Below are 25380 nucleotides of genomic sequence, written 5' to 3'. Positions count from 1 at the left end.
TGAAAAGCCAATCATCCAGATAAGGAATAATAGTCAGTCCTTGGAGTCTTAAAGCTGCCACCACCGAAACCACCACCTTGGTGAAGATAAGGGGGGCAGAAGAGATTCCGAAGGGAAGCACGGCGAACTGAAAGTGCCTGCAAACCCTTGAAATCTGGACCGCGATCCTGAGGAGTTTCCGGGACGCGGGATGGATCGGAATGTGAAGGTACGCATCCTTGAGGTCCAGAGTAGCCATGACGTCCCCAGGATTGAGGATATGGCTGACTGACCTTATGGTTTCCATGCGAAACCTTGTTTTCCTTATAAATCGATTGAGGAATCTCAAATCGATGATCATCCGGAGATCTCCCGTCTTCTTGGGAACCAGGAACACTGGTGAATAAATCCCTAGGCCCCTCTCCCCTGCCGGTACCTCCTCTAGGGCTCCCTTGGAAATATAGTCCTGAATGTAAGATTCTAGGACCACCTGTTTGGCAGACCCGAAGTTTCGTGTGGCGATGAATCTCTCTGGGGGGAGAGAGATAAGATCTACCCGGTACCCGGCGGAAACTATGTCCTTGACCCAGGGGTCTGCAATCAACCGGCTCCAAGAGTCTTTGAAATGGGTAAGACGGCCCCCCACGGGAATCTGGGGGAGGGGTACGGGAAAATCTAGAGGAGACACTGCAGGGGCAGCAGGGCTTATCCAAGAGCCTCGAGGAGGCCCATAGTCAGGAGGGTTTTTCCTCCCTGGTGGGTTTGCGGGGGCGTCTCGGATATTTACGAGACGGCCCCCCCCAATCTCTGCGCCTAGACTGCTGCCCAGGACGACCTCCGCCCTTCTTTTCCTGCCTGGGGTGTCCCCGAAAGGGCTGCTGGGGGAGGCTCTTCCCCTTTTTATCGGAGAGCCCCTCCATTATCTTGTCCAATTCGGACCCGAATAACCTATCTGGTTCGAAGGGGAGCCCACAAAGGTTAAACTTGGATGCGTTATCCGCGATCCACGGTTTCAGCCAAAGTGGTCTGCGGGCAGCTGAAACTAGGGCCATAGTTTTGGCGGCCAGCTTCAGCTGCATCTGGGAGGAATCGACTAAAAAGTCCATAGCCAGATTGGCTGACTTGAAGGCTGCCAGGATGTCGTCTCTTGATACGCTCTGATCCACATCCGTCTGGATTTGATTAAGCCTAGAGCGTAGATAGGTGGCTACCTCAGTGGCCGCAATAGAAGTAGATGCGGAGGCAGCGGCCGCCGCGTAACCCCTCCTAAGGGTGCACTCTGCCCTCCGGTCTAGAGGGTCCTGCAGGCTAGACCCATCGTCTGCAGGAACTAGAGTGCGCCGGGACAACTTGGCTATAGCCATGTCCACCTTGGGAACGGAACCCCACGATTCCACCAAGGGTTTAGCCATCGGGTACATGAGTCTGAATTTTCTGGTAAGCACTGGACCCTTCTCAGGCTTTTTCCACTCTGTGCGCATCACAGAGAGGAGGGTCTCATCCGCTCTAAAGACACGCTGTGTCCGACCGGCGGGATCGGAGGACTCCCCCATGTCAACATCCTGGTCCCCCGACCTGATGGACTTGAGTAACTTCTGCGTCTTTTCTGGAGGGAAAAAGCAAGAAGTAGATTCTTCTTCCTCAGAAGAAGAAGACCCCACTGAACAGGGGGTAGGTCTTTCGACCGGTGCGACCACCTCCATGGGAGTCTGAGAGGGACCTGGTAGCCTCTCATTAAGCAGCTGAACTACTCCCTTGATGGAATCATCCACGTATGTCTTGGTCCATTGGAACATCTCCTGCATCGTGGGTTCCGTGGATGCCGGGCGACAACTCTCACATCTGGAGTAAGGACAGCTGTCATCAAGGGGTGTGTTATATTCGTAACATGCCAAATGCTTCCTCTTGGCCCCAGCCTTCCGCTGATCCTGCTCCTTAGGGGAAGCCATAGTCTGTAATGGAAGAAACAAAACAGGTCATAACACCTACAATATCAGGAGGTGGAGAAAACCAGACCTTAAAAGGGGCCCACCAGCACTAGAAGAAATAGAGCTGAAAGAAGAGGAAGTACAAAACCCAAGCAAAGCAATACTGCAGGAATATCACAAAGCACAGGAGAGCTCTGGAGCTAACTTGTGAAAGCAACGCAACCAGAGCACTGACTGATGGGCTCTGGGCGCTTAAAAGGAGGAAGCCCCGCCCACTGGGCGGGTCCTGAAACGAGTTCATACTGGCTCTACTATTACGAAAAATGTCTCCCCAGATTAATCCTAAGTCCAGGATGTCCTTCTAGGGAGCTAGTTTAAAAGAAAGGTGAGTTTTATACCTCACCGCATCGCTTCGGAAAACCAGAAGTGACGTAGCGCACCTAGGGCGCGTCACTTCCGGAAAATGGCGGCGCCCATAGCGCCGCACACATGCGTAACGGAGGGGCGGAGCACCGTTGACAGATGATGAGAGAAGAGGGGAGGGGACACCCCCCTCCCCGACGGTACCCCAGACCGAAATCGCCATGATCAGGCCTAAAATAAAGGCACTGAGATCCATAGAAAGCGAGCTAAGCTTAAGGAGGGGAAAGAGCCCCTAAGCAATCTTCACCTGTCCAGAGGACAGAAAAAAACACGGTGGGCTGGGGGATGATCTCCTCCCTTTCAGGGAGCTGAAGATCGTTTATTGGTTCTTGGGTTCATTAAAATTCCGCCGGTCCTACCAGTCCACAGGGGCAGTTAACCCCATCTGTGCTGCTGTTGAGGACATAAGGGAATACCTAATTAGACAGACGTTTTGTCTCATCGTCTACAACCTCTCCAGGTAAAAAAGAGTAGTAAATCTAGAAATTAATTGCTGCATAGTACGGATATGCAACGTCAGCCACTCTGATAATAGGAGGTCGGTCCGATAGGATATATATATATGGCTTTTTGCCTAGCATGGAATAATATCTCTATAGGACCCAAGTCTCCCTGGAATCTACTTATGCAGTGCAGCAGGTCTGAATCCTCTGCCTAGTAGGAGACAAGCCTAGGACATTCCCACAGACCATGGTATACCATAGATCGGTCCATGGCATCCCACAATGAGAGCAAGAAGTATTTCTGTCTGGAGCTGCTGGAGATGGAGCTAATGTAAATGCTCTATGTCCAGCCACTCTGTCTCTCTCCAACCTTCATTAGTTAAGTGTTTGCCGAAATCAGCCAATCCACTGAGAATGCATTAGAGGACATCAGGGATTCGCACCCTCTCAATTTTTTTTCTGGGCGCATGGGAGAGATGGATTTCTATAACCACTGTTTATTTGAGAAATAGACCTTCTAGAGCACGGGTGTCAAACACAAGGCCCGCGGGCCGAATCCGGCCCGCCAGACCTCGTCATGTGGCCCGCGTAGCCGCAGGCGGCCCCCGCTCCTCCTGGCTCCTGTATCGGGTGTATCGCATAAGGAGCGCTGTGTATTACCGGTACTTACAGATACAAGCGCTCGCCGAGAGGAGGCAGGCTGGGAGGACGGGCGCTGGCAGTGTGAGTCATACGTCACGCGCCTGCGCCGCCCACTTTATGAATGAAGCAGGCGCGTGACGTATGACTCACGCTGCCAGCGCCTCTCCTCCTGGCCTGCCTCCTGCCTCCTCTCTGCTACCTACCGAGCGGCGAGCGCTTGTAGTTGTAAGTACCGTAATACCCAGCGCTCCTTATGCGATTACATACAATTACAATTAACTATTAGACATAGGATTATACAGTGAGCGGGGCCCGTGTAGTAGAATAGTCACTGCACGGGCCCCGCTGACATAATAAAAGCAGATGCCGGCCCCTAGCCCGTGTATTGGGGGTCATTCACACTACAGGGACACTTATGGAGGGGATCTGTGGATGACACATAGCATAAGATGCTATATATGTGTCACCCACAGATCCCCCCCATAAGTGTCACCCACAGATCCCCCATAAGTGTCACCCACAGATCCCCCATAAGTGTCACCCACAGATCCCCCATAAGTGTCACCCACAGATCCCCCATAAGTGTCACCTCAGATCCCCCATAAGTGTCACCTCAGATCCCCCATAAGTGTCACCACAGATCCCCCATAAGTGTCACCACAGATCCCCCATAAGTGTCACCACAGATCCCCCATAAGTGTCACCACAGATCCCCCATAAGTGTCACCACAGATCCCCCATAAGTGTCACCACAGATCCCCCATAAGTGTCACCCACAGATCCCCCATAAGTGTCACCACAGATCCCCCATAAGTGTCACCACAGATCCCCCATAAGTGTCACCCACAGATCCCCCATAAGTGTCACCACAGATCCCCCATAAGTGTCACCCACAGATCCCCCATAACAGTGTGTCACCCACAGATCCCCCATACCAGTGCGTCACCCACAGATCCCCCATACCAGTGCGTCACCCACAGATCCCCCATAACAGTGCGTCACCCACAGATCCCCCATAACAGTGCCATCCACAGATCCCCCATAACAGTGCCATCCACAGATCCCCCATAACAGTGCCATCCACAGATCCCCCATAACAGTGCCATCCACAGATCCCCCATAACAGTGCCACCCACAGACCACAATTAGTTCAAAACCCACCAAAAGCACACCTTTTGGTTCAAATTTTTTTTCTTCTTATTTTCCTCCTCAAAAACCTAGGTGCGTCTTATGGGCCGGTGCGTCTTATAGGGCGAAAAATACGGTAACCCTTACAGTTCTGGAATGTGTTGGATAACACTGACAGCATTATGTCAGTGTTATCCAACACGTTCCAGAACTGTAAGGGTCACATAGCATCATGAATCAGTATAATGCTATGTGACCCCAGTCAGCGCTTGCAGGTCAGGCCGGGACCGGCCCTTTGAGGGGGACCAAACTGCTGATGCGGCCCCCGATGAATTTGAGTTTGACACCCCTGTTCTAGAGGCATCCCTCAAAAAGCCATCAAAAATATTGGCCTGGGCTTCCCGTGAAATGTCATAAAATTTTATGAGAGCAGAAATGTTTGATCTGTTGATATGGGTGTAAGTGATTTCCTTGCAGATTATTAAGACTACAAAGCTCCTGCAAGGTGAGCCATCTGGCCTTCGGCCTTCGTTTTATGCCAAAGGTCTCTGAGGCAGTAAAGTCCCTTCACCTTCCAATCCCTAAACAAAATGCTTGTCATTCCCACCAAAGAGGCAATTGTTTTGAGCATTGATAAGAAAGCTTAAAATGTTGGTGCAAGACTTTCCACATCACTAGGGCATCTCTAAGAAGGACAGACCCATTTATGAATGTAATGACCCAGAGTTCCCTTACCACTTCTTTTGGCGCCTTGCTACCATTTCCTATGTGCTAATACATAATATCTAATGTACTATATGTCATCGCTTAATAACGTGCATATTTATTCCTGAAACTGTTAGATTCAAGTGTAATAACCTGGTCCACCAGCAGATGGCGGCAGCAACATTGGCAGTATTAGCTTTCCTGGAGAGCAATCTTTTGTTTCCTTCTAGCCCTCTGTAGCTAGAGGGAGGAGTTTAGTTAGTTAGAAGTCAGTTCTAGTCCACCCTCCTTAGGGAGAGGTTGTGTGCTGGCTGACAGAGCACTGCCTGCTCTGCTAGGCCCAGAGGCCCTGCCTCTGAAGTCTACATGGTTACTTGTCCCCTCCTGGGCTTGCATTGCCACCTTCCAAGCTGAGCGGAAGCTTGAGGTACTCTAAAGCCAGGACAAGAAGTTCTTAGGACTATAAGTAAGAGACAGACTACAAACTACAGCTAAGGGCTCTTTCACACTTGCGTTCTTTTCTTCCGGCATAGAGTTCCGTCGCCGGGGCTCTATGCCGGAAGAATCCTGATCAGTTTTATCCTAATGCATTCCGAATGGAGTGAAATCCGTTCAGGATGCATCAGGATGTCTTCAGTTCCGGAAAGGAACGTTTTTTGGCCGGAGAAAATACCGCAGCATGCTGCGCTTTTTGCTCCGGCCAAAAATCCTGAAGACTTGCCGCAAGGCCGGATCCGGAATTAATGCCCATTGAAAGGCATTGATCCGGATCCGGCCTTAAGCTAAACCTCGTTTTGGCGCATTGCCGGACCCGACTTTTAGCTTTTTCTGAATGGTTACCATGGCTGCCGGGACGCTAAAGTCCTGGCAGCCATGGTAAAGTGTAGTGGGGAGCGGGGGAGCAGCATACTTACCGTCTGTGCGGCTCCCGGGGCGCTCCAGAGTGACGTCAGGGAGCCCCAAGCGCATGGATCACGTGATCGCATGGATCACGTCATCCATGCGCATGGGGTGCTCTGACGTCATTCTGGAGCGCCCCGGGAGCCGCACGGACTGTAAGTATACCGCTCCCCCGCTCCCCGCTCCTACTATGGCAACCAGGACTTTAATAGCGTCCTGGCTGCCATAGTAACACTGAAAGCATTTTGAAGACGGATCCGTCTTCAAATGCTTTCAGTACACTTGCGTTTTTCCGGATCCGGCGTGTAATTCCAGCAAGTGGAGTACACGCCGGATCCGGACAACGCAAGTGTGAAAGAGGCCTAACTTAAGTTTCAGCAGAAGAGGAAGAGTTTCCTATTTATCCAGCCAAGCATAGCAGAGTTGAGAGAGCTACCGCATAGCAGCGCTGAGATTGTTGCAGAGAAGTATTTGCCTGCCAAAGTTAAGCCAATACCTGCTAATGACCAAGATATAGTTTGGAAGCTCTTTGGATTACCAATTATTCTAAGTTAAAAGCAACTGTTCAATGTTACTACAAAGTCTGGATTCCATTTATGCTACTCGACCACCATCCAAGTTCACCTACCCCTTTTTCACTGCTTTGGACCACATCACGTCTGGGATCCACGGATATCCAGGTAGGAACACCGTGACACGTGTATATAACATCTACAGAGACTGTAGGCCACCCTGCACCACTGTGGCAATCCTACCTCTGGGTACCAACATTATCATCTACAAAGGAAGCCTTGAGATTCCGCTGCTTAACCGCAGCTGGCATCACGTTTACTTGCTCTATAAGAGGGACATATTTCTAGAAACCTCCTAAGGGGTAAGGGATACCACAGGCGTGGCCCTTAGTGGGACGTTGCATACGGGAGAGAGTTGCGAACTTCAAGTGAGCCAGAGACAAAAGATTCCAGGGATGTGCTCTGCTGTTCCCCTGCTTACTGCCGTGGTCCCGGGCACCGTGTTTAGCGGTGATCTGCTGCCAGTGCTTCCTATCCTGTGTAGGTACTGTTGTTCTGGGATCCGCTCCACAGTTTCCTCTCAGCCCTGGCCACAGAATGCTTGCTGCTTGTTCCCTGCAGCACTTCCTTAAGGGTTGGCGCGCGTCACTTCCTGTGCTTTATGGGGTAGGTCATGTGACCTTGCTGACCAATCCTAGCCCTCCTGCACATATATAAGTTGCTCAGCCCCCTTCCCAGATGCCTCAGTGTCAAGGTCCTTGTGTCCTGTTAAGGTTCCTGATATCTGCTTATGTTCCTGTGTTCCTGACTTGTATTCCTGGACTCTGCTACCTGTTTGATCCCTGACTGCTTGCCTTGACTCTTCTGTTGCCGACCCGGATTGCCTGACCTGTACCTGTGCCGCCTGCCCTGAACCTATTGCTTGTTTGACTTTGCCTCTGCCTCTTTCTTTTGTCCTGCATTGTTGCTCCTGATTACGACTCAGCCCACTGACAATGCCTGTACCTCTGGTACCTTGCTCAGGTACCTCCTGGTCCGCCTGGACCAGCTGCCTCATGTGCCAATCCTCCTCAAGAGGTAGTGACCTGATGTTCCCCTCGGGAAAGACTATCCCCACCATCAGGGGTACTGTGAAGATCGAGGGGTTCACTTAGACAACGCCCTTAGAGGAGGTAGGACACGTGGTAGAACCCGCTGGTTCGTGACTGAGTGCACTGAGGCCATGGACCCCGCTGGTCATCCCAAGCCTGTTGTTCAGGAATTGTTACTTGAAGTGAGGATGTCATGATGCAGTTCATGCAAAATGTTGCTGCTCGTTTAGATGCCATCTCTTCTCCAGCTACTGCAGGGTCGCCAGTCGCTGCTACTCCTGCAATTCCCACGCTGGTGAATCCGGATTTGTGTGCTGCTGGTGTGCAACTCCCTCTGCCATCAAGCTATGGTGGAGATCCAAAAACCTGTTGTGGATTTCTGAACCAGTATCTGATCCTCTTTGAGTTGCATGGGCAGAGGTTTACCACTGAGCGGTCCAAGGTTGCTGTCACGCTTGAGTGTGGGAGGGAAACACCACACCGAGCATAGGAGGGAAGGGGGAACAGGGAATCAGGCCTGAGAACTAGGGAAGGAAAATAGACACCTCCTAGTGAAAACCCTAACCAAAATCCTGACTGACTACCAGTATGAACAGACCCCAAAGATAGGTGAGTTTATACGCAGGAATACCTAGAGTCCTATCAAGCCCTAAATGACCCTGGTACTAATGGCAGAGACTACCTGTTCCTCTAAAAGGAAGGAGGAACAGGAGTCTACTTCAGGCCTAATACAAACAATAGGGAAATGCAACACACAGAACCCAAACAAAATATATAAGGGAAAGGAAAGTCTTAACTTCAAAGGAGCAATGGATGCACCAGAAACGTAGCCGAGATCCAACCACAATCTATCCAAAGGTCCAAACAGAAGCTATAAACCGCATAGTATTGTGGGAGAAGCAACTATAACTAGAGAAGGTTAAATGACGCTAATAGCCACACCTGGGGAAAGAAGGTGTGGCAAGCACCAGAAACAACACAGACGTAATTTGATCCAAACGGAAAACATGTCAGATCAGACCACTGTGGGTCAGTACGCCATCCAGTTTCGAACCCTGGCGGCCGAACTTGCATGGAACAATGAGGCTCAACTGGTGGTGCTATGGGATGGCCTTACTGACCGGATTAAGGATGAATTAGCTGGTTGCGACCATCCGTCTACTCTGAATGACTTGATCATCTTGGCCACAAGGATAGATATGCATTTCAGGTAACGTTCTAAGTAAGTCGCAGGCACCAGAAAACCACCTCGTTGGCTCCATCCTTCCAGAGGCCAGTTTTTCCTCTAGTGTCCATCCCATCTGAAGAGCCCATGCAAATAGAGCACCTTCGATTATCTGACCAGGAACGTTTACGCCGCAAAGCAGAGAACCTGTGTCTGTATTGTGAAGGCAAGGCTCACTTTGTCCGTAATTGTCCACAGAAGCCGGGAAATGCCAATGTCTAGGATCAGTTGAAGAGGTGGTCCTAGACAAGCAGAAGTCCTCTCTGAAACTTTCAGTTCCGATGACTCTCTCTTACGAGGGAGTTACACTGTCTATGCCTCCATTCTTGGACTCTGGGTCAGCTGGTAACTTCATTCAGCAAGCTCTGGTCCATCAGTACTGGCTTCCTACCATCTGTCTAGAAAGGCCTTTGTCAGTGGCTTCAGTAAATGGACTGCCACTCCCTGAACTTGTGCTTTCTGTTACTATGCCTCTTAAGTTGCAAATAGGGGTTCTGCATTCAGAGATGATCTCCTTATATGTGAGAATCTCAAGAGGGGGTTTATCCGGAAATCTACTTCACCAGCCGGTGCCGGGTTCTCCTTTGTGCAGAAAAAAGATGGATCCTTACGGCCCTGTATCGACTATCAAGGTCTGAATAAGGTCACAGTCAAGAATCGATACCCTCTTCCGCTAATCTCCGAACTCTTTGACAGGATCTGGGGAGCTAATTTCTTCACAAAATTCGACCTGCGCGATGCATACAACCTTATCCGCATTCGAAAGGGCGATGAGTGGAAGACTGCTTTCAACACTTGTGATGGACACTACGGGGATCTTGTCATTCCCTTTGGTCTGTGCAATGCTCCAGTGGTATTCCAGGAGTTGGTAAGCAATATCTTCAGAGACCTGCTCTATGTCTGCGTGATAGTGTACCTGGACAAAATACTGATCTATTCTCCAGATTTGACCACTCACCGGAAGCATGTACGTTTAGTTTTACAGCGGTTGAGAGAGAATCGACTTTATGCCAAACACCAGAAATGCTTCTTTGAAAATTTAACTGTACCGTTCCTCAGATACATAATCTTGGATGCCGGCTTGCAGAAGGATCCTGAAAAATTTAATGCAGTAATGGAATGGCCCAGCCCACAGGGTCTTCGTGCCATACAGCGCTTCCTTGCATTTTCTAATTTCTATTGTCAGTTCATCCTGAATTTTTCATCTCTTACATCTCCGATCTCCGCTCTTACTAAAAAAGGGGTGAATGCCAGAGTCTTGACTCCTGAGGTGGAGGCCTCCTTCGTCCAATTAAAGAGGTCCTTTGCTTCTTCACCTGTTCTGTGTCGTCCCGATGTCTCCCGCTAATTCTTTTTAGAAGTGGACGCCTCCTCCATAGGAGCCGGTGCTATTTTACTACAGAAAGGTTCCAAGGGCATGATGTTTACATGTGGATTTTCCTCCAAGCTCTTCTACCCTGCTGAGAGGAAATACTGTATAGGAGACAGAGAGCTTCTGGACATAAAATTCGCCTTGGAGGAGTGATGTTATCTATTGGAGGGGGCCCAGCATCCAGTGATAAGCTTCACCAACCACAAGAACCTTACGTATCTGCAGACAGCCCAGCGTCTGAACGCTCGCCAAGCCAGATAGGCACTCTTCTTTTCCCATTTTGATTTTGAGCTTCACTTTCGCCCGGCCGAGAAGAACGTCAAGGCGGATGCTCTGTCTCGGTCATTTGACTTCTCTGACCAGCAGGAGGAGCCTCAGTACATTGTAGATCCTGCTCGCTTGATCACAGTGGCTCCTGTCCTGGTAAAAGACATTTGTGCTATCTGCCAAGACAAAACGTATTCTAGCTTGAGGGCACAACTCCAGACTGGCTGGTCACCCATGGTTCCGCAAGACCACAGAACTTTTGTGTCACCACTACTGGTGGCCCAGAATGTCTAAGGATGTGCGTGATTATGTGTCTGCCTGCACCGTCTGTGCTCAGAATAAAGTCTCCAGGACTAGAGTTGAGCGAACCCGAACTGTAAAGTTCGGGTTCGTACCGAACTTTAGGTTTTTCGGCACCCGGACCCGAACCCGAACATTTACGCAAAAGTTCAGGTTCGGGTTCGGTGTTCGGCGCTTTCTTGGCGCTTTTTGAAAGGCTGCCCAGCAGCCAATCAACAAGCATCATACTACTTGCCCCAAAAGGCCATCACAGCCATGCCTACTATTGGCATGGCTGTGATTGGCCAACTGCAGCATGTGACCCAGCCTCTATTTAAGCTGGAGTCACGTAACGCCGCCCATCACTCTGCTCAGATTAGTGTAGGGAGAGGCTGCAGCTGCTGTGAGGGAGAGATAAGGGAGATCAGGGAGAAATCTGCTTTTTTTATTCAGCGATCTACAGCAAATGTGTTTTGTGGGTGCAGTGCACAATTTTTTTAAGCCTGCACTGAGCACTGAACTACTGCTGAAAACAAACTTTTTTACTTCAGTTTGTCAATATCAATACATAATCGGCAGCCATTTTATGCAACGACAGTGCACCAGCACAGGCTATCTGCATGTCTACAAGTCCAGAAATACAGCTTTTTTCTTACTGGGGTTAAAAAATAACTTTTTTTCATATAGTGCACATCTGGGATTAGACGTGCATAAGTGAGTGTCACATTTAGGCCAGAAATACATCTTTTTGCTTACTGGGGTGAAAAAAACCTCTAATATACTGCACATGTGGGATTAGACGTGTATAAGTGACTGTCCCATTTAGGCCAGAAATACGGCTTTTTGGTTACTGGGGTGAAAAAACCCTCTAATATACTGCACATCTGGGATTAGACATGCATAAGTGACTGTCACATTTAGGCCAGAAATACGGCTTTTTGGTTACTGGGGTGAAAAAAACCTCTAATATACTGCACATCTGGGATTAGACGTGCATAAGTGACTGTCACATTTAGGCCAGAAATACGGCTTTTTGGTTACTGGGGTAAAAAAAAACTCTAAAATACAGTACAGACCAAAAGTTTGGACACACCTTCTCATTCAAAGAATTTTCTTTATTTTCATGACTATGAAGGCATCAAAACTATGAATTAACACATGTTGAATTATATACATAACAAACAAGTGTGAAACAACTGAAAATATGTCATATTCTAGGTTCTTCAAAGTAGCCACCTTTTGCTTTGATTACTGCTTTGCACACTCTTGGCATTCTCTTGATGAGCTTCAAGAGGTAGTCCCCTGAAATGGTCTTCCAACAGTCTTGAAGGAGTTCCCAGAGATGCTTAGCACTTGTTGGCCCTTTTGCCTTCAATCTGCGGTCCAGCTCACCCCAAACCATCTCGATTGGGTTCAGGTCCGGTGACTGTGGAGGCCAGGTCATCTGGCGCAGCACCCCATCACTCTCCTTCATGGTCAAATAGCCCTTACTTTCAAAGTTTTCCCAATTTTTCGGCTGACTGACTGACCTTCATTTCTTAAAGTAATGATGGCCACTCGTTTTTCTTTACTTAGCTGCTTTTTTATTGCCATAATACAATTCTAATAGTCTATTCAGTAAGACTATCAGCTGTGTATCCACCTGACTTCTCCTCAACGCAACTGATAGTCCCAACCCCATTTATAAGGCAAGAAATCCCACTTATTAACCACCTCCGGACCGCTGTTCGCACAGACGCGTCCTGGAGGTGGTTGATTCATTCCTCCTGGACGCGCCGGCGCGTCCTCTCGCGAGACGCGAGATTTCCTGTGAACGCGCGCACACAGGCGCGCGCGCTTACAGGAACGGAAGGTAAGAGAGTTGATCTCCAGCCTGCCAGCGGCGATCGTTCGCTGGCAGGCTGGAGATGTGTTTTTTTTAACCCCTAACAGGTATATTAGACGCTGTTTTGATAACAGCGTCTAATATACCTGCTACCTGGTCCTCTGGTGGTCCCCTTTGTTTGGATCGACCACTAGAGGACACAGGTAGCTCAGTAAAGTAGCACCAAGCACCACTACACTACACTACACCCCCCCCCCCGTCACTTATTAACCCCTTATTAGCCCCTGATCACCCCATATAGACTCCCTGATCACCCCCCTGTCATTGATTACCCCCTTGTCATTGATCACCCCCCTGTCATTGATCACCCCCCTGTAAAGCTCCATTCAGACGTCCGCATGATTTTTACGGATCCACTGATAGATGGATCGGATCCGCAAAACGCATCCGGACGTCTGAATGAAGCCTTACAGGGGCGTGATCAATGACTGTGGTGATCACCCCATATAGACTCCCTGATCACCCCCCTGTCATTGATTACCCCCCTGTCATTGATCACCCCCCTGTAAAGCTCCATTCAGACGTCCGCATGATTTTTACGGATCCACTGATAGATGGATCGGATCCGCAAAACGCATCCGGACGTCTGAATGAAGCCTTACAGGGGCATGATCAATGACTGTGGTGATCACCCCATATAGACTCCCTGATCACCCCCCTGTAAAGCTCCATTCAGATGTCCGCATGATTTTTACGGATGCACTGATAGATGGATCGGATCCGCAAAACGCATCCGGACGTCTGAATGAAGCCTTACAGGGGCATGATCAATGACTGTGGTGATCACCCCATATAGACTCCCTGATCACCCCCCTGTCATTGATCAACCCCCTGTAAAGCTCCATTCAGATGTCCGCATGATTTTTACGGATGCACTGATAGATGGATCGGATCCGCAAAACGCATCCGGACGTCTGAATGAAGCCTTACAGGGGCGTGATCAATGACTGTGGTGATCACCCCATATAGACTCCCTGATCACCCCCCTGTCATTGATCACCCCCCTGTAAAGCTCCATTCAGATGTCCGCATGATTTTTACGGATGCACTGATAGATGGATCGGATCCGCAAAACGCATACGGACGTCTGAATGAAGCCTTACAAGGGCATGATCAATGACTGTGGTTATCACCCCATATAGACTCCCTGATCACCCCCCTGTCATTGATTACACCCCTGTCATTGATCAACCCCCTGTAAAGCTCCATTCAGATGTCCGCATGATTTTTACGGATGCACTGATAGATGGATCGGATCCGCAAAACGCATCCGGACGTCTGAATGAAGCCTTACAGGGGCGTGATCAATGACTGTGGTGATCACCCCATATAGACTCCCTGATCACCCCCCTGTCATTGATCACCCCCCTGTAAAGCTCCATTCAGATGTCCGCATGATTTTTACGGATGCACTGATAGATGGATCGGATCCGCAAAACGCATACGGACGTCTGAATGAAGCCTTACAGGGGCATGATCAATGACTGTGGTTATCACCCCATATAGACTCCCTGATCACCCCCCTGTCATTGATTACCCCCCTGTCATTGATTACCCCCCTGTAAAGCTCCATTCAGATGTCCGCATGATTTTTACGGATGCACTGATAGATGGATCGGATCCGCAAAACGCATCCGGACGTCTGAATGAAGCCTTACAGGGGCATGATCAATGACTGTGGTTATCACCCCATATAGACTCCCTGATCACCCCCCTGTCATTGATCACCCCCCTGTCATTGATCACCCCCCTGTCATTGATCACCCCCCCTGTCATTGATCACCCCCCCTGTCATTGATCACCCCTCTGTAAGGCTCCATTCAGACATTTTTTTGGCCCAAGTTAGCGGAATTATTTTTTTTTTTTCTTACAAAGTCTCATATTCCACTAACTTGTGTCAAAAAATAAAATCTCACATGAACTCACCATACCCCTCACGGAATCCAAATGCGTAAATTTGCCAGGGCAGTATAAATACCCCACATGTGACCCCATTTCGGAAAGAAGACACCCCCAGGTATTCCGTGAGGGGCATATTGAGTCCATGAAAGATTGAAATTTTTGTCCCAAGTTAGCGGAACGGGAGACTTTGTGAGAAAAAAATTAAAAATATCAATTTCCGCTAACTTGTGCCAAAAAAAAAAAAATTCTATGAACTCGCCATGCCCCTCATTGAATACCTTGGGGTGTCTTCTTTCCAAAATGGGGTCACATGTGGGGTATTTATACTGCCCAGGCATTCTAGGGGCCCCAAAGCGTGAGAAGAAGTCTGGTATCCAAATGTCTAAAAATGCCCTCCTAAAAGGAATTTGGGCACCTTTGCGCATCTAGGCTGCAAAAAAGTGTCACACATCTGGTATCGCCGTACTCAGGAGAAGTTGGGGAATGTGTTTTGGGGTGTCATTTTACATATACCCATGCTGGGTGAGAGAAATATCTTGGTCAAATGCCAACTTTGTATAAAAAAAATGGGAAAAGTTGTCTTTTGTCAAAATATTTCTCTCACCCAGCAAGGGTATATGTAAAATGACACCCCAAAACACATTCCCCAACTTCTCCTGAATACGGCGATACCACATGTGTGACACTTTTTTGCAGCCTAGGTGGGCAAAGGGGCCCATATTCCAAAGAGCACCTTTAGGATTTCACAGGTCATTTACCTACTTACCACACATTAGGGCCCCTGGAAAATGCCAGGGCAGTATAAATACCCCACAAGTGACCCCATTTTGGAAAGAAGACACCCCAAGGTATTCCGTGAGGGGCATGGCGAGTTCCTAGAATTTTTTATTTTTTGTCACAAGTTAGTGGAAAATGCTGTTTTTTTTTTTTTTTTCATACAAAGTCTCATATTCCACTAACTTGTGACAAAAAATAAAAACTTCCATAAACTCACTATGCCCATCAGCGAATACCTTGGGGTCTCTTCTTTCCAAAATGGGGTCACTTGTGGGGTAGTTATACTGCCCTGGCATTCTAGGGGCCCAAATGTGTGGTAAGGAGTTTGAAATCAAATTCTGTAAAAAATGACCTGTGAAATCCGAAAGGTGCTCTTTGGAATATGGGCCCCTTTGCCCACCTAGGCTGCAAAAAAGTGTCACACATCTGGTATCTCCGTACTCAGGAGAAGTTGGGGAATGTGTTTTGGGGTGTCATTTTACATATACCCATGCTGGGTGAGAGAAATATCTTGGCAAAAGACAACTTTTCCCATTTTTTTATACAAAGTTGGCATTTGACCAAGGTATTTATCTCACCCAGCATGGGTATATGTAAAAAGACACCCCAAAACACATTCCTCAACTTCTCCTGAGTACGGAGATACCAGATGTGTGACACTTTTTTGCAGCCTAGGTGGGCAAAGGGGCCCATATTCCAAAGAGCACCTTTCGGATTTCACAGGTCATTTTTTAGAGAATTTGATTTCAAACTCCTTACCACACATTTGGGCCCCTAGAATGCCAGGGCAGTATAACTACCCCACAAGTGACCCCATTTTGGAAAGAAGAGACCCCAAGGTATTCGCTGATGGGCATAGTGAGTTCATGGAAGTTTTTATTTTTTGTCACAAGTTAGTGGAATATGAGACTTTGTATGAAAAAAAAAAAAAAAAAAAAATCATCATTTTCCACTAACTTGTGACAAAAAATAAAAAATTCTAGGAACTTGCCATGCCCCTCACGGAATACCTTGGGGTCTCTTCTTTCCAAAATGGGGTCACTTGTGGGGTAGTTATACTGCCCTGGCATTCTAGGGGCCCAAATGTGTGGTAAGGAGTTTGAAATCAAATTCTGTAAAAAATGACCTGTGAAATCCGAAAGGTGCTCTTTGGAATATGGGCCCCTTTGCCCACCTAGGCTGCAAAAAAGTGTCACACATCTGGTATCTCCGTACTCAGGAGAAGTTGGGGAATGTGTTTTGGGGTGTCATTTTACATATACCCATGCTGGGTGAGATAAATATCTTGGCAAAAGACAACTTTTCCCATTTTTTTATACAAAGTTGGCATTTGACCAAGATATTTCTCTCACCCAGCATGGGTATATATAAAATGACACCCCAAAACACATTCCCCACCTTCTCCTGAGTACGGAGATACCAGATGTGTGACACTTTTTTGCAGCCTAGGTGGGCAAAGGGGCCCATATTCCAAAGAGCACCTTTCGGATTTCACAGGTCATTTTTTAGAGAATTTGATTTCAAACTCCTTACCACACATTTGGGCCCCTAGAATGCCAGGGCAGTATAACTACCCCACAAGTGACCCCATTTTGGAAAGAAGAGACCCCAAGGTATTCGCTGATGGGCATAGTGAGTTCATGGAAGTTTTTATTTTTTGTCACAAGTTAGTGGAATATGAGACTTTGTATGAAAAAAAAAAAAAAAAAAAAAATCATCATTTTCCACTAACTTGTGACAAAAAATAAAAAATTCTAGGAACTTGCCATGCCCCTCACGGAATACCTTGGGGTCTCTTCTTTCCAAAATGGGGTCACTTGTGGGGTAGTTATACTGCCCTGGCATTCTAGGGGCCCAAATGTGTGGTAAGGAGTTTGAAATCAAATTCTGTAAAAAATGACCTGTGAAATCCGAAAGGTGCTCTTTGGAATATGGGCCCCTTTGCCCACCTAGGCTGCAAAAAAGTGTCACACATCTGGTATCTCCGTACTCAGGAGAAGTTGGGGAATGTGTTTTGGGGTGTCATTTTACATATACCCATGCTGGGTGAGATAAATATCTTGGCAAAAGACAACTTTTCCCATTTTTTTATACAAAGTTGGCATTTGACCAAGATATTTCTCTCACCCAGCATGGGTATATATAAAATGACACCCCAAAACACATTCCCCACCTTCTCCTGAGTACGGAGATACCAGATGTGTGACACTTTTTTGCAGCCTAGGTGGGCAAAGGGGCCCATATTCCAAAGAGCACCTTTCGGATTTCACAGGTCATTTTTTACAGAATTTGATTTCAAACTCCTTACCACACATTTGGGCCCCTAGAATGCCAGGGCAGTATAATTACCCCACAAGTGACCCCATTTTGGAAAGAAGAGACCCCAAGGTATTTCGTGATGGGCATAGTGAGTTCATAGAAGTTTTTATTTTTTGTCACAAGTTAGTGGAATATGAGACTTTGTAAGAAAAGAAAAAAAAAAAAAAAATCATAATTTTCCACTAACTTGTGACAAAAAATAAAAAGTTCTATGAACTCACTATGCCCATCAGCGAATACCTTAGGGTGTGTACTTTCCGAAATGGGGTCATTTGTGGGGTGTTTGTACTGTCTGGCCATTGTAGAACCTCAGGAAACATGACAGGTGCTCAGAAAGTCAGATCTGCTTCAAAAAGCGGAAATTCACATTTTTGTACCATAGTTTGTAAACGCTATAACTTTTACCCAAACCATTTTTTTTTTACCCAAACATTTTTTTTTTATCAAAGACATGTAGAACAATAAATTTAGAGCAAAATTTATATATGGATGTCGTTTTTTTTGCAAAATTTTACAACTGAAAGTGAAAAATGTCATTTTTTTGCAAAAAAAATCGTTAAATTTCGATTAATAACAAAAAAAGTAAAAATGTCAGCAGCAATGAAATACCACCAAATGAAAGCTCTATTAGTGAGAAGAAAAGGAGGTAAAATTCATTTGGGTGGTAAGTTGCATGACCGAGCAATAAACGGTGAAAGTAGTGTAGGTCAGAAGTGTAAAAAGTGGCCTGGTCTTTCAGGGTGTTTAAGCACTGGGGGCTGAGGTGGTTAAACCTGACAGGGCACACCTGTGAAGTGAAAACCATTTCAGGGGACTACCTCTTGAAGCTCATCGAGAGAATGCCAAGAGTGTGCAAAGCAGTAATCAAAGCAAAAGGTGGCTACTTTGAAGAACCTAGAATATGACATATTTTCAGTTGTTTCACACTTGTTTGTTATGTATATAATTCCACATGTGTTAATTCATAGTTTTGATGCCTTCAGTGTGAATCTACAATTTTCATAGTCATGAAAATAAAGAAAACTCTTTGAATGTGAAGGTGTGTCCAAACTTTTGGTCTGTACTGTATACTGCACATCTGGGATTAGACATGCATAAGTTACTGTGAAATTTAGGCCACAAATACCGCTGTCATATAGAGTTAAAAAAATAAAATTTGAGTGCAATACCCTACATCAGGGTTTTTATTGGCGGTTAATTATTTTTAACAGACTTAACCACTTTTTACTTTGTGAACGCTAACTATGAGGCAAACATCTAATAAGGGATGCGGTCGTAGTGGTGGTGTTGGTGGAGCCTCTGGTGCAGGGAGAGGACGTGGCCATTCTGCCACAGTACACGTCCTACTAAACCTACTACCTCAGGTCCCAGTAGCTGCCAGAATCTACAGCGATATTTGGTCGGGCCTAATGCCGTTCTAAGGATGGTAAGGCCTGAGCAAGTACAGGCGCTAGTCAATTGGGTGGCCGACAGTGGATCCAGCACGTTCACATTATCTCCCACTCAGTCTTCTGCAGAAAGTGCACAGGTGGCGCCTGAAACCAATGCCCATCAGTCTGTCACATCACCCTCAAGTCATGCAGCAGTCTCTTATGCTGTTTGAAGACTCTGCTGGCAGGGTTTCCCAAGGGCATCCACCTAGCCCTTCCCCAGGGGTGCAAGACATAGAATGCACTGACGCATAACCACTTATGTTTCCTGATGAGGACATGGGAATACCACCTCAGCACGTCTCTGATGATGACGAAACACAGGTGCCAACTGCTGCGTCTTTCTGCAGTGTGCAGACCGAAAAGGAGGTCAGGGAGGAAGACTGGGTGGAAGACGATGCAGGGGACGATGAGGTCCTAGACCCCACATGGAATGAAGGTCGTGCCACTGACTTTGAGAGTTCGGAGGAAGAGGCAGTGGTGAGACCGAGCCAACAGCGTAGCAAAAGCGGGAGCAGGGTGCAAACTCAGAGCAGCAGTCGCCAAAACAGTTCGCCTGCTACTGGCCACCGTCACCAGAGTTCCCTGGCATGGCACTTCTTCACACAATGTGCTGACAACAAGACCCGAGTGGTTTGCACGCTGTGCCATCAGAGCCTGAAGCGAGGCATTAACGTTCTGAACCTTAGCACAACCTGCATGACCAGGCATCTACATGCGAGACATGGGCTGCAGTGGAGTAAGCACCTTCAAAACCAAGAAAGGGCTCAGGCCCCCCCTGCTCCCTCTTCCTCCGCCTCTGGAGGAACGTTGGCACCTGCCGCCCAGCAAACAGAGGATGTGCCACCAACAACACCACCTCCGTCACCAAGCATCTCCACCATGTCACACGGAAGCATTCAGCTCTCCATCTCACAAACCTTTGAAAGAAAGCGTAAACTCCCACCTAGCCAGCTTCAGCTTCAAACAGCTCATGTCGCTTGCTGTCCCACTGTACGTCGTTCCCAGCCGCTACTACTTCTCCAGGAGAGCCGTGCCCTCCCTGCACAACCAAGTATTGGATAAAATCAAGTGTGCACTGCGCAATGCCATCTGTGGCAAGGTCCACCTAACCACAGATACGTGGACCAGTAAGCACAGCCAGGGACGCTATATCTCCCTAACTGCACACTGGGTAAATGTAGTGGCTGGGCCCCAGGCGGAGAGCTGTTTGGCGCACGTCCTTCTGCCACCAAGGATTGCAGGACATCATTCTTTGCCTCCTGTTGCCTCCTCTTCCTACTCGGCTTCCTCCTCCTCTTCTACCACCTCCTCATCCGGTCAGCGACAGACCTTCACCACCAACTTGAGCACAGCCAGGGGTAAACGTCAGCAGGCCGTTCTGAAACTGATGTGTTTGGGGGACAGGCCCCACACCGTGCAGGAGTTGTGGTGGGGTATAGAACAACAGACCGACGAGTGGTTGCTGCCAGTAAGCCTCAAGCCCGGCCTGGTGGGGTGCGATAATGGGCGAAATCTCGTTGCAGCTCTGGGACTAACCGGTTTGTTGCACATCCCTTGCCTGGCGCATGTGCTGAATTTGGTGGTGCAGAAATTCATTCACAACTACCCCGACATGTCAGAGCTGCTGCGTAAAGTGCGGGCCGTCTGTGCGCGCTTCCGGCGTTCTCATTCTGCCGCCGCTCGGCTGTCTGCTCTACAGCGTAACTTCGGCCTTCCCACTCACCGCCTCATATGCGACGTGCCCACCAGGTGGAACTCCACCTTGCACATGCTGGAGAGACTGTGCGAGCAGCAGCAGGCCATAGTGGAGTTTCAGCTGCAGCACGCACGGGTGAGTCGCACTGCAGAACATCACCACTTCACCACCAATGACTGGGCCTCCATGCGAGACCTGTGTGCCCTGTTGCGCTGTTTTGAGTACTCCACCAACATGGCCAGTGGCGATGACGCCGTTATCAGCGTTACAATACCACTTCTATGTCTCCTTGAGAAAACACTTAGGGCGATGATGGAAGAGGATGTGGCCCAGGATGAGGAGGAGGAAGAGGGGTCATCTCTAATATTTTCAGGCCAGTCTTTTAGAAGTGGCTCAGAAAGAGGATTTTTGCAACAGCAGAGGCCAGGTACAAATTTGGCCAGCCAGGGCCCACTACTGGAGGAGGATGAGGAGGAGGATGGGGATGAAGCATGTTCACAGCGGGGTGGCATCCAACGCAGCTCGGGCCCATCACTGGTGCGTGGCTAGGGGGATACGGAGGACGCAGACGATACGCCTCCCACAGAGGACAGCTTGTCCTTACCTCTGGGCAGCCTGGCACACATGAGCGACTACATTCTGCAGTGCCTGCGCAACGACAGCAGAGTTGCCCACATTTTAACGTGTGCTGACTACTGGGTGGCCACCCTGCTGGATCCCCGTTACAAAGACAATGTGCCGTCCTTAATTCCCTCACTGGAGCGTGATCGGAAGATGCGCGACTACAGGACCACGCTGGTAGACAAGTGGAAGCACAAGGCGAAGGCAGGGGAGGAGGAAGAGGTCGCCAACGCAGCTGTGTCAGCGTTAGCACCTCAGAAGGCAGGGTTAGCATGGCCGACATGTGGAAAAGCTTTGTCACCTCGCCCCAACTGCTGATATGGAGCGTGTTAGCAGGAGGCAGCATTTGAACAACATGGTGGAACAGTACCTGTGCACACGCCTACACGTACTGACTGATGGTTCTGCCCCATTCAACTTCTGGGTCTCCAAATTGTCCACATGGCCAGAGCTTGCCCTGTATGCCTTGGAGGTGCTGGCCTGCCCTGCAGCCAGTGTACTCTCTGAACGTGTATTTAGCACGGCAGGAGGCGTCATTACAGACAGACGCAGCCGCCTGTCCACAGCCAACGTGGACAAGCTCACATTCATTAAAATGAACCAGGCTTGGATCCCTCAGGACTTGTGCAGAATAGACAGTTCTAACAGCCTCAACCATCCATCCTTGTACTCAAGTGCACTTATTCCTTTTTTTTTTTTTATATGTCCCAATATTTTGGGGGATACCCCTATGTAAAAATGCAAAATAACACACATCTGTGTTGGCTACCTATTCCTCCTTCGCCGCCGCTTCCACCTAGACCGCCACGTAAGCCTACACGGCCACATCCACCCATTCACCGCCTCCTCAACCTCTTCCTCCTACATCATTCCTAATTTTTATTTTTTTAAGGTCTTTTATGTTTTTTTAATTCATTTCCCTATCCACATTTCTTTGCAGAGCATTTGCCATGCACTTAAGCACATTTTGCTGCCTTTTGCAGCCCTCTAGCTCTTTCCGTGACATTTTTACAGCCATTTTAGTGCTCAAAAGTTCGGGTCCCCATTGACTTCAATGGGGTTCGGGTTCGGGGTCAAGTTCGGGTCCTGAACCCGAATTTTTTTTTCAAGTTCGGCCAAACCTGCCAAACCCGAACATCCAGGTGTCCGCTCAACTCTATCCAGGACCAAACCACCCGGGCTGTTGTTACCTCTTCCTGTTCCTGATGCCCCATGGTAATACATTGCCATGGACTTTGTTATAGATCTGCCCTCTTCTGACGGATGTACAGCTATCTGGGTGTTCAGGGACCGGTTCTCCAAGATGGTGCACTTCGTTCCTTTGGCTGGACTACCCTCGGCTGCTGAACTTGCTAAACTGTTCGTGAGACACATATTCCGCTTGCATGGTCTACATTGGCATATTATTTCTGATCGCGGAGTCCAGTTTACAAACTACAAATTGGCGTGGTATTAAAAAGCAGGAAGTGCTTAACCCCATATGCAGTGGCGCATCTATACTGGGGGGGCAGATCCTGCACTTGTGGCCCGTTGCTAATTGCAATCCCCTGCAAAAATGCATACAATGGAGGATGCCTGCAGCGGACCACAAGTACCACAATGGACATCCTACACAGGATAGCAATTGTGTGGATGTGACAAGCAGTCAAAATAACATAACAAAAATAAAGACAGGTGCACTCTGCGGTCTTACTAACCCTCGTACTGGTGTAAAATTGAGAATTAGCCAACATATCCTGCTTGGAGGACATGTCTGAGCCCGAGCACCGCGCCAAGGTTTCTCAAGTAGCTCGGGACCTAACGCTAAACCTACCTGGGCCGTATGGGCAATACCAGGAGCCAGTGGGCGAATTAAAGGCGCGCAAGGTCCGACTCAAAGCAATATCCCAGTGACCTCCAGCATGTCACCATGCATACAATGGGAGGAGGCAGAGAGCTCTGAGCCCCACCCAAGACTGGCTGATATAGCCCGGGCCTCACATGTGCACCAGAATGGTGCCTGTGGATGGAAATAAAGGCACATTCAGACTAGGAGTTTCTACACCTCCAAAAATTCTAAATACAAACTACAAATTTGCGTGGTATTAAAAAGCAGGAAGTGCTCAACCCCATATGCAGTGGCGCATCTATACTGGGGGGCAGATCCTGCTCTTGTGGCCCGTTGCTAATGGCAATCCCCAGCAAAAATGCATACAATGGAGGATGCCTGCAGCGGACCACAAGTACCACAATGGACATCCTACACAGGATAGCAATTGTGTGGATGTGACAAGCAGTCAAAATAATATAACAAAAACCAGTATACCTCTATGCTCTGGAGAGCTCTTTGCCGGCTGCTCGAAATTAAGCTGGACTTCTCTTCCGGTTATTATCCCCAGACCAACAAGCAAGTAGAGCGGGTCAATCAAATGTTAGAGAACTATCTCCGGCATTTTGTTTCAGCCCAACACGACAACTGGGTACAATTGCTACCTTGGGCTGAATTCTCCTATAACAACGACTCTAGTGAGTCTACTGGATCCTCTCCATTCTTTGTCGTTTATGGACAACACCCTTCTACTCCTCTCCCTGTTCCTACATCTTCTGGAGTACCAGCTGCGGATTCCTCGTTTAGGGATTTTTAGAAAATTTGGCGTGACACCAAGGACTGCATCAACAAAGCGTTGACCCACATGAAAACGAATGCAGACAAAAGAAGAAGAAAACCGCCTCAGTTCTCATCTGGAGATAAGGTATGGCTCTCCTCTAAAAACATCCACTTAAGGGTTCCCAGTTTGCTTCTAGGTTCCTTGGACCCTTTGAAGTATTAAGGAGGATCAACAAAGTAACATATAAGTTACGTCTGCCTCTCTCTCTGCATATTCCTAATGCCTTCCACGTGTTCTTACTAAAACCAGTAGTTCTTAATCGCTTCTCGACAGCTCCTTCTACTCCAACTCCTGTATCTGAGGATTCTGATGAGATATTTAAAGTCATAGACATCCTGGACATCAAGAAGCGTGGCAAGAAGACCTACTATCTTGTGGACTGGAAGGGCTTTGGTCCTGAGGAGAGGTTTTGGGAACCAGTAGAGAACATTCATGCTCCGAACTTGATAAAAGGTTTCTGTCTCGTCGACCCGGATTGCCTGACCCGTACCTGTGCCGCCTGCCCTGACCTATTGCTTGTTTGACTTTGCCTCTGCCTCTTTCTTCGGTCCTGCATTGTTGCTCCTGATTATGACTCAGCCCACTGACAATGCCTATATCTCTGGTACCTTGCTCAGGTGCCTCCTGGTCCGCCTGGACCAGCTGCCTCATATGCCAATCCCCCTCAAGAGGTAGCGACCTGGTGTTCCCCTCGGGAAAGTCTATCCCCACCATCAGGAGTACTGTGAAGATCGAGGGGTTGACTTAGACAACGCCCTTAGAGGAGGTAGTACACGTGGCACAGTGGGTTCACACCCGCTGGTTTGTGACACAAAGGGTGAAATCTGTGATGGAAATCTGCACCATGGCAATGTCATTTAAAACCATCTTGTAAGATCCTCACCTGTCTTGCACTCTGGTATGACCAAAAAGGGTCCTCGTGGTGCTGCGGGACAGGTTACGCGTGTCTCCATTAATACACCAGCTCTGACCCCTTTGTGAACCAACGCGGGGATGCGTTCGCATGTGCGTTAGAGGGGAAGACCGCATGGCTTTCGGGGACAGCTTGCCGGGCTAATGGCAATACTCTGCGGCCGAGCTTGTCTCCGGTGCCTATTGCGGATATTCCGGTGTCCATGTCGACGTGCTCGCGCACTCTCGCAGAGCCTGTCGTGCATCCGCATTTATGTTCGAAAACGGGTTTGCAAGGGGATACGCGGTCCCGT

This window comes from Bufo bufo, chromosome 10 (assembly GCF_905171765.1).
Source record: "Bufo bufo chromosome 10, aBufBuf1.1, whole genome shotgun sequence".
Taxonomy (NCBI): domain Eukaryota; kingdom Metazoa; phylum Chordata; class Amphibia; order Anura; family Bufonidae; genus Bufo; species Bufo bufo.
This window is presented reverse-complemented; position numbering follows the sequence as displayed.